Source organism: Danio rerio, chromosome 5 (assembly GCF_052040795.2).
Source record: "Danio rerio strain M-AB ecotype USA chromosome 5, GRCz13ab, whole genome shotgun sequence".
Classification (NCBI taxonomy): domain Eukaryota; kingdom Metazoa; phylum Chordata; class Actinopteri; order Cypriniformes; family Danionidae; genus Danio; species Danio rerio.
In genome coordinates, this window is record NC_141025.1 from 5,505,001 (window position 1) to 5,515,000 (window position 10,000).

Consider the following 10,000-nt stretch of genomic DNA (forward strand, 5'->3'; position numbering starts at 1 on the left):
AAAGGCTTAATTTGGTTAATTAGGTGAACTAGGCAGGTTAGGATAATTAGGCAAGTTATTTGTATAATGATGGTTTGTTCTGTAGACTATCAAAAAAATATAGCTTAAAGGGGCTAATGCTTTTAATCTAGCCAAAATAAAACAAATAAGACTTTCTCCAGAAGAAAAAATATTATCAGACATACTGTGAAAATTTCCTTGCTCTGTTAAACATCATTTGGGAAATATTTAAAAAAGAAAAAAAATCAAAGGGGGACAATAATAATTCTGAATTCAACTGTATATATTACACAATAGTGAAAAAAACTGATATCGTGTATATCAGTTATAATCCGTCAATGAGGCAAGTACAATAATCTTGTTTGGACTAGAAACAGTTTGCACTAGTTTTAGACTCTCTTGAAATTCTCTGCCACAGGCCTTAAAGACACATACAAACAGGGACGGACTGGGACAAAAATTCAGCCCTGGCACCATAGCCACACCAGCCCACATTACCATACGTACTGTTTGTTTGACATTCTTGCCAGATTTTGATTATGTCCGCGTAACCTATGATTGAGTCGGCCCCTCTCGAAACTATCACCGATTGGGCCAAATGCTTAACATTTACTATTATTATTACTATTATTACCATCATCAACGTCATCATAATATTCACATGTTGCGCGAGATAAAAGCTGCCTGCATGTAAAAACAATACATATAAAAAATAATAATAAAATAAAAAATAAAAATAAAAAACTGACCGGCCCACATTTAAAAAAATGGTCCGGCCCTTCTGGCATTTGCCAGAATTGCCAGATGGCCAGTCCGCCCCTGCATACAAATGATAAACTTTCACTATTGTGGTTCAATTTTACTCTACAAACCATGTGTTTAGTGACTCCTGCTCAACTATAAATCAGACTCAACATGTGACTATTGCAGATGTGAACTGTGTACATTGCAATATTAATGCTGAAGCGATATGTTGTGCAGCATTAATATATATATATATATTTTTTTTGGGAGCTTATGTAGGCCTACAGTTCATCACTGATGTAACTGTGTAAACACAAGTACATCTTATTGATTGATTTTTATCACAAAGTATCAGAGAAGAACAGTTTCACAAGCAGTTTGTGATGCATTTTGGAAACAGGAGATGAGTTCTCAGACTTATTATTTGGGTAGCACACACATTCTGAATGCCTTCGGCAGAATTCAAATGAGCCATTTTAATCTATATTAATTCCAAGATTTCAGTAAGATTAATCTAGATTTAAAAAATAATATATGCCCACATAAATATTAATAAATAAATATTAATAAATAAATAAAAATAAATAAATAAATAAATAAATAAATAAATAAATAAATAAATAAATAAATAAATAAATAAATATATATTCTAGTACATCTAGTAAGAGCTTGATTAGCTGGTTCAGAGGCCTGTTTTCTCTGGGTTTTCCGTTTCAAAATGGCAGGTTTGTTAAACTCGAGAAAGCAGGGTAAGTCAAGCCTGTTTCTGAAAGTGAGGTAACTTTAACTCAGAGTCAGTTACTGTGGCAACTTACTCTGTGAACCTAACCTGGTCAGGAGCAGGTTTTATTCTCTAAACTCAGAGTTTCTGTCGGTCTCCTCCCCATTTTTAAAGACGAAGCGGTATTTCTCACCTTAGCCTTAAGTTTCCACCAACCTATTTTAATGCTCATTTTGGAGATGCACATAAAAACAATTGATGAAAACGTCAAGATGCATATAACTTTTGAAAATATGCATAAAAAAAAAAACGCATGATTGAGCAGGATAAACTTTTATTCGATAGAAAATATGCGCATAAACTACGATGGAAACACTTTTACTGAACAAATTACAGTATGTATATTAAAAAAGGTCATCATTTGATGATGAAAATGTGTGTGAATGGACAAACTAGCAGGCTGAGCACACTGTAACACGTCTGAAATGTTGTTTTAGTCATTTTAAAATGCCTTAACTGTTTCAGTATTAGTGTATATTATTAAATACCTCCGAGTGTGTCAAGAGTCTCCGCGTCTTATGTCTTCAAAAGCCCCCACGTGTTCATTGTGTGTCAGCATTGTCTTCTGAGGCGCAAGTACATTTATTAAATAAATAAATAATTGACGCAGCTTCTTCTACCTGAGTAAATTTTGTTTTTACTGTTGATATTTTGCGCCAGTTAATCAGGAAGTGACGATTTTGTTCTCTTTGACTCGTTGGATGGAAACGCTGCTTTATTCGCATCTTTTATGCAATATTCCAGTTTTGCACATACATTTATGTAATATATTCGGATGAAAACATAGATATTGCCTACCTTTTAGTCACACACAGAACAATAAATAATTAGCTTACATTCACAGACCTTCGACATGTACTGTAACTAGATTAATAATTCTTTCTAAAAATTATTTTTAGCACTGCTTACCTTCTAAATGTTATATCAACCTCGACCACTTGATCAGTAAAAAAGGCAGACACACAAATGCACTGTTAAATCTATTAAACTCATAAATAAACTTTAAAAAAAAATAAACTTAACTCATAAATGTGTATAAAAGTTTAGAAAAAATGTATAAACATCACACATTACACTACTTATTTTATTACACTTAAATATTTAAATACTTCAAATGTAAAATTACGCATTAACCTGATCAGCTGTTTTCCCAGGCCAACTGTCTCTGTTTCACTGATGGTTGCTTCTTTTTAAATATATACACTCATATTTGGTATAACATTGCATGTTCACATCAAGTTCAGCTGGAGAGAGGAATGGCGATCTCTTTTTTTAAGATGTTGCCATGATCACTCGTAATATCTGCGCTCCATTGATAATGCCTTTTTATAGTCACGGTGTGCGCGCTTAACTCTGAGTTGGTCTACTCAAAGTTGATTGACCTAACTCAGATCAGCTGTTCTGAAACCGAAAACTCTGAGTTTTTAATCTCTCGGTAAATCAACTCAAGAGTTCAACTTTAAACTCCGAGTTGATTGAACCTCCTTACTGAAACAGGCCCCAGGTGTGATTAAGGTTGAAGTTAAACTCTCCAGGACACTGGTTTAAGATATTTATTTATTTGTTTCTTCAATTAACAAAGTTCAAAAGAACAGCATTTGAAATATACTGTACATATTCAATTTAATGCACCATTGCTAAATAAAAATGGCTAAATCTCACAAGCTGTTGAACAGTAAGTTATATAAATCATGAAGAATGGTTTTTTTTAATTGACTGTGCAGCACTATACAAACAAACATTACAACACAACAACATATTTGACTACTGAAAGCACACAGTTGTAACACTCGTTCATAGCACTAGGTGGCGCATCACAAACACAACATGCTTTACCAGGATTTATAGAACAGAAGTGTTTTTAAACCACTTCGTATTTTTTCCCCTTTAATAACAACAACAACAACAACAACAATAATAATAATAATTATAAATTGTATATGTATAGCACTTTTCCTACATAACGTGCAACTCAAAGTGCTCAACAAGCAGGGGCAGACTTAGGTCTCCAGGAAATTAGGGGTCCCCAGCCAATGCCAAAAAGCCTATATTAATAATTATCATGATCATTTTTAAATAAATGTTTTATCATATTTTGAAAAATCTGTCTATAACCATTAAAATTTAAATGTTATTACTTCTTTTCAAAACTGGGAGCCTCATGAATAATGGAAGGTTCCTTCTGTACAGCACATGCAAATATTAAAATCTAAATCACACATATAACTAATTAACTGTACATATGTGTATGTTGTGAACTTGTTTTTTTTTTTTTTTCTAAATTTATTGTATTTAATTTACATTAAGAAGATGAAGGTTCCACGTAAAATATATTTTTAATATGCAGTTTATTTACAAAACAAAAATAATCAAGAAATCTGAGTTTGAGTTTCAATAGACCTTTTAATGCAATCTCGTTCCTGGAGGGCCGGTGTCCCTGCAGGGTTCAGCTCCAACTTGCCTCAACACACCTGCCTGGGTGTTTCAAGTATACCTAGTAAGACCTTGATTAGCTTGTTCGGGTGTGTTTGATTAGTGTTGGAGCTGAAATCTGTAGGACACTGGTCCTCCAGGAACAAGTTATACTGCTATACACCATTTTGTGGGATGTAAACAAAAACAATGGTCCCAAGGTATTTCCTGCTTGACATATTTAATTCCAATAGCTATCGAGAATCCAAATAGAGCGACATATTGATCAATAAATGTTATGATAGCCGTTTTAACATTAAGATATGATTGAATTGCCTCGTTTTAGTTATGAAATAGTTTAATAACAAGCAGGAAATGCTCACAGGCCAATGACATCACCCCATTAAAGTGGTCTATAGGGCCCTCATACCTTGAATTGCTTAGAGCCCCCAAATCACTAAGTCCACCCCTGTTAACAAGCATAAACAAATATTAAGAACAACCTCAACGTCGAGTACTGAAATATAGAAACAGATAAGGAAATAGAAAAAAAAGCTAAACGTAAAAAGGGTATGCAAATACGTAGAACAAAATAAACAACAACTAGAATGACACTAATACTGAGCTCAATCCCATGAGAAGATCACATTACACTGTGTGCATATAGAGAAATAACAGCTTAATGACTGAGAGGATTAACACCCAACTGGTCTGTACGGTGTTCGCCAGCGCTTTACAACTGCTTTCGATTCACTCATGGCTAACTTTCTACATGTGACAACCAAACACTACAATTTCTTTAAATGTAATTTTTTATTATTATTATTATTATTTTAGCTAGTTGTCAAAGCAACAATCAATTCATTCATTCGTTTTCCTTCAGCTTAGTTCCTTATTTATTAGTGGTCACCACAGTGGAATGAACCTAAAACTTATCCAGCATATGGTTTACTCAGTGAATGCCCTTCCGGCGCCAAGCCAGTGTTGGGAAACACCCTAACAAGTTCTGCACAACATTGGAAAAATCTGACATTGCAATATTCATTTTTTTTTTTTTTTGCAATACAGTTGAAATCAGAAGTTTACATACACTCTTAAAAAAAAAAAAAAAAAAGGAACAGAACCATATTTAAAAAAATGTCAGATGGTAAATCATACTAAATGTTTACTATTTAAAGGGCCATGAAACCCCCTCGTTTCAGCAGGGTGTTTTCACACCTCTACTTTGGAAAAAGTCAGAAAAGTGGGCGTGTCCAGCTCTGTTTAGGGGGGAGTGTCGGAGGAAGAAAAGTGGGATGGTGTGGGAGTGTCTATTTGGGCACGCGCAAGTTTCAGAGTCAAAATACACACACACACACACACAGGAGAAAGTGATGGTGTTTAACCTACATGGACATCTGTAGTCAAATTATTTGCCAAATTATTAAATGGTGGACTTTAACTGCAGTTTGGCTCTTTCATTCAGGGAATTCATTCATGCCCCTCTCGACAAACGAGATATTTGATTGGAGGAACTACTCTAAGCGTGTATTTTTCATGCAATGTTTGATACCGCACGGCGAATGAGAGAAAAAAAACCTCCGCATTTCCCGGGAACTTAGATGCACACGGCAGGTAGCGTCAGAAAGCTGCGTGTGTTATTCCGGGCACAAAATGCGGTGAAAATCCTACACGAGGTTAAAGTTTGGTTGTGGTGCTAACATGTTTACACTGAGTGCAATAGTTAGTTTGATGCGAACAAACTGAATAAACAAAGAGCACTGGTCGCTCACTTACCAAATCTGTAGAGACAGGACAATCACCAGCAACTAGAGCCGCGTCTTTATTAAGAGGAGACTACAAGCGAATCCGGATCTCAGCGTTTGCAGATGAGAACAGCTCTCAGGTAAACAATAATCCTCCTTAGACACGTAAGTTATTGTTGTCGAGCGTCGCGTACACTGTGAGAGCTCAGACTCACGTGTGGATTAACAGAGAGAAAATGAAAACGAAACTTAACTGCAGCAAACTATAAAAGCAACACTTCACGCTTGTTTTGCCAACACAACGTGGCGTCTATGTCGTCTAAACACTGTGACAGTAATGAATATTAATGAGGTTGCACAATAGAGCGCGCTGATTGGTTTGAACCAAGCTTTACTCATGCATTAATGCATCACACTGTAAGATGTAATAAGACACACTCTGGCACAGACGCCCAGTCTGCACGCTGGAATACACGCTATTATGTCATGACCGTGATGCAGCTTCAAAAATTCGTTTCAAACCGGAAGTACAAATTTGCTTGAAATAACGCAAAAACAACCAATTTACACTTTTTAATGAAATATAGGTGTCCTAATAGTGTTTTTAGCAGTGTGGGACACACATACGACTGTCAACAGCTCAAAAAAATGTGTTTTGGTGTTTCGTGACCCTTTAAGGTCTGTTGGGATTACCTAAATGATTTACATTTTTGCTAAATGCCAGAATTATGAGAGATTTGTTTTAGAGATTTTTTATCAATTTTTAGAGTCAAACATTTCCTTGGTATTATTTTAGCTTTGCTTTTAAACAGTATAACTTTTGTGGGAATCCTTCCACAAGCATCTCACAATAGTTTGAAGGAGTTTTGGCCCATTCCTCCTGACAGAATTGGTGTAACTGAGTCAGATTTGTTGGCTGTCTTGCTCGCACAAGCTTTTTCAACTCTGCCCACACGTTTTTAATAGAATTGAGATCAGTATGCTGATATATGATTAAAACCAAACAAACAAGGCTACTGGATTAAAAGTGAAAGCAGGAGATAAAGTAATGCGCCTCGCCATGGAAACACTCATAGCCTTCTCACCCGCTCTGAGTCCAGATGGCATCTATGAGAACTATAATCATACAGTGATGTGAGAGGGACGGTATAGTATTAGCACTGACTCATGGCTGTATTAGAGGAAACACTTGCACACTGTGACCAGACACCTCTGGATTGATGGATTGTGACGTTGAACGGGTTACAAAGAAAGAAAGCAGAGAGAAATGTGAGACGTCTCGAATTCAGCTGAATCCTGGAGACTTGGAGATTGACTCCGACTATGTGCAGGAGAGAAGATGAGCTTATTTAAAGGGATAGTTCACCCAAAAATGAATGTCTGTGCACTATTTACTCTGGGTGGTTCTAAACCTTTGAGTTTCTTTCCTCTGTTGAACACACATAAGAACAGTTGAAGCTGAATTTTATTTCTTTTTCAAAAAATGATGTTTAACAGAGCAAATAATTTTTCATAGTATTTCCTATGTGCTTGTTTAGTCGTGACGTATGGAATACTGTTTCCGGGTCCAAGCCGCTACTCAGTTGAATTGAGAAAATATTCGCTTATGATCTCATTTTAGTCACACGTTAAAGGTGCAGTAGGTGATCTGCCAAAAATCTAACCGCTTAGCATATTATCTTTGGACGGCGGGGAGGGACTGTGATTCAAAGCCACACCCCCCAATATTCACTTTCTGGCTATGGGATATTAGGCATGGAGATCCCATATACAGTTGACGTCAGAATTATTAGCCTCTCTTGATTTTATTTTGTTTTTTTAATTTTATAAATATTTTCCAAATGATGTTTAACAGAGCAAGGACATTTTCACAGTACGCCTGATAATAATTTTTCTTCTGGTATTCAATAAATACCGTACCGTGACATTCATACCGAGGTATTACCTTACCGTGAAATTCTGATACCGTTACATCCCTAGTTGAAACGCATTTAAACAACAGATCATTAAGATGGTGGGCACAATCGGAAACATGCTAGTTTCAATTTAAACAGAATGATGACACGTCTGATTCTCTATAAACCAGGTTTTTAAATGGTTTTTAAATATATTAAATGAGGTTATCTCTCTGATGCTGCCAGGGACAGAATTCCACTCCTGTGCAGCTGTAACTGAAAAGGCACCCTGACCAAAGGTACTTTTCCGAAGTGGGACAATACAGTCTCCTCGGGCTGCCCCTCGTGTTGCTCTGTGTGTGGTGTTCCTGATGAGAGATGTACCCATCTGATGAACACTTCAGAATGTGGACAGAAGCAGTAGGAGATTTCTCGCTTTCTCTTTCACGAGTAAAAACTTCTTATACGGATACGAGTTGGAATAGGGCACGCAAATCTGAACGCCTTGAAAAAGTGGTAGCGCTACCGGTAGTTGTCAACAACAAACTCTTCCGCCTTAAAGCTCCGCCTATGCTGGTTGATTGACACCTCAGTTGCATTTGATTTATCATTTGTGATGTCAGTTTGAGGATTTGATTCACCATTTGCGGAGTCGTTTAAGGATTTGATTCACCATTTGCGGAGTTGTTTGAGCATTTGATTCACCATTTGTGATGTCAGTTTAAGGATTTGATTTATCATTTGAGGAGTCGGTTTGAGGATTTGATTTATCATTTGCAATGGTGGTTTGAGCATTTGATTTATAGTTTGAGCATTTGATCTATTAATTGATCTTTTAAGCATTTGAATTTTCATTTGAATTTTGTTTGGAAAAAGCTTCCATAGACCATGAATGATTTTATACAACAGGCAAATGTTTGAGTACTTAATGACATTTTCCCAGCTTAACAGTTTATGTTTTTGTAAAATGAGTTTGAGCCACTTGTACATCCAGCAAGTGTTCAGGAAAAGCAAAAAAGCAGAGAAGAAACTCTACACAGAGGAACATTTACAAATCACTGCCAACTAGCGTTTCGGAAGTGTTAATGCAGACCAACAGAGACGGCGCGCAGAAGTATAAACGCACAGCCTCGCACGTTGCATGCGCCGTGGGTTACGCCGGTCACCTGACGCAGAAGTATAAATCAGGCTTAAGCCTACCCAATTCACCTATAGCACATGTGTTTGGACTTGTCAGGGAAACCAGGAGGAAACCCACGAGAACATGCAAACTCCACACAGAAACACCAACAAACTCAGCCGAGGCTCGAAATAACGACCTTCTTGCGCCCTTGCACTGCCCCCTTTCGACACTATTTCAGTTAATTTTATGCATTTGGCAGCGTCTGATTTTAAAGACATTTTTTATTTTTTTGGCTTTCTCTGAGCTTTTCGGCACCACCTTTTCTTTTTTACGGTCCATCTCTGACAATTAGCTTGTGTTGCACTTACTGCGTAACCTGTAATTGGGTCAGCCCATCTCGAAACCAGCCGATCATTGTCGATTGGGCCAATGCTTAACATTTATTATTATTATTACTAGTATTATCATCATCATCATCATCATAATATTCATATCTTGAAAGAGATAAAAGCTGCCTGCATGTAAAACAATACATTAAACAAAAAAATAAATACATTTAAAAAAAATAGCTGACCGGCCCACGTTTAAAGAATGGTCCAGCCCTTCTGGCATTTTCCAGAATTGCCAGATGGTCAGTCCGCCCCTGACGTTAACATAGAGCCCCTAGAGCAGGGCCGGAGTGGGACTCCTTTTCAGCCCTGGAGTTTCAAGCCTCAGACCGGCCCACCTCAGTTCACGACTGACTATATTGAAATAAGGTCATTTGCAATTCAGTTTCTATTTAAACTATCACGTCTTTTTGGAGAAAACAGCTGCTTTAGAACTTCAAATGTTCAACAACCCTAACAGTATTATATGTCTTCACAATAAAAATGAAAAAAAAAAAAAAAAGACTCAGGCGAGGATCAAACCCGGGTCGGTGGTGTCGAAACCTAACGTGCTAACCACTAGACCACAACAGTTACATGATTATTAACCTGCAGGCTGCAACTTGATCACAAGGCTGCGAGAAAATAGATAAAAAGAGTAGAGCTGCGGTAAAATATTGAATAAGAAGACTGTGGTCAAGTAAATAAATACATTAACTTAAAAAGTGTGACTGCTGTAAGCAACAGATTCTGGAGCTAGGGACACCGGCCCTCGCGGCCAAAAAAACGGACCGGCCCACCGGGAATTCTCCTGGTCCTCCCGATTAGCCAATCCGGGCCTGCCCTAGAGTGATTGCAAGAAAGTGTCTGGAGCAAATGTGCAAAACTGGTGCAGGTGTCAGTAAAACCAAAAGGTACCACAGGGCGGCGCT

The 10,000-nt window shown here is 37.1% G+C and overlaps 1 protein-coding gene across 9 annotated transcripts in view; it reads right to left on the reverse strand.

Moving 5' to 3' along the window:
* Positions 1 to 10,000, reverse strand: part of LOC101882086 (ras-specific guanine nucleotide-releasing factor RalGPS1-like) — a 328,440-nt gene that overhangs the window by 285,802 nt on the left and 32,638 nt on the right. The gene's annotated exons all lie outside the window — the stretch shown is intronic.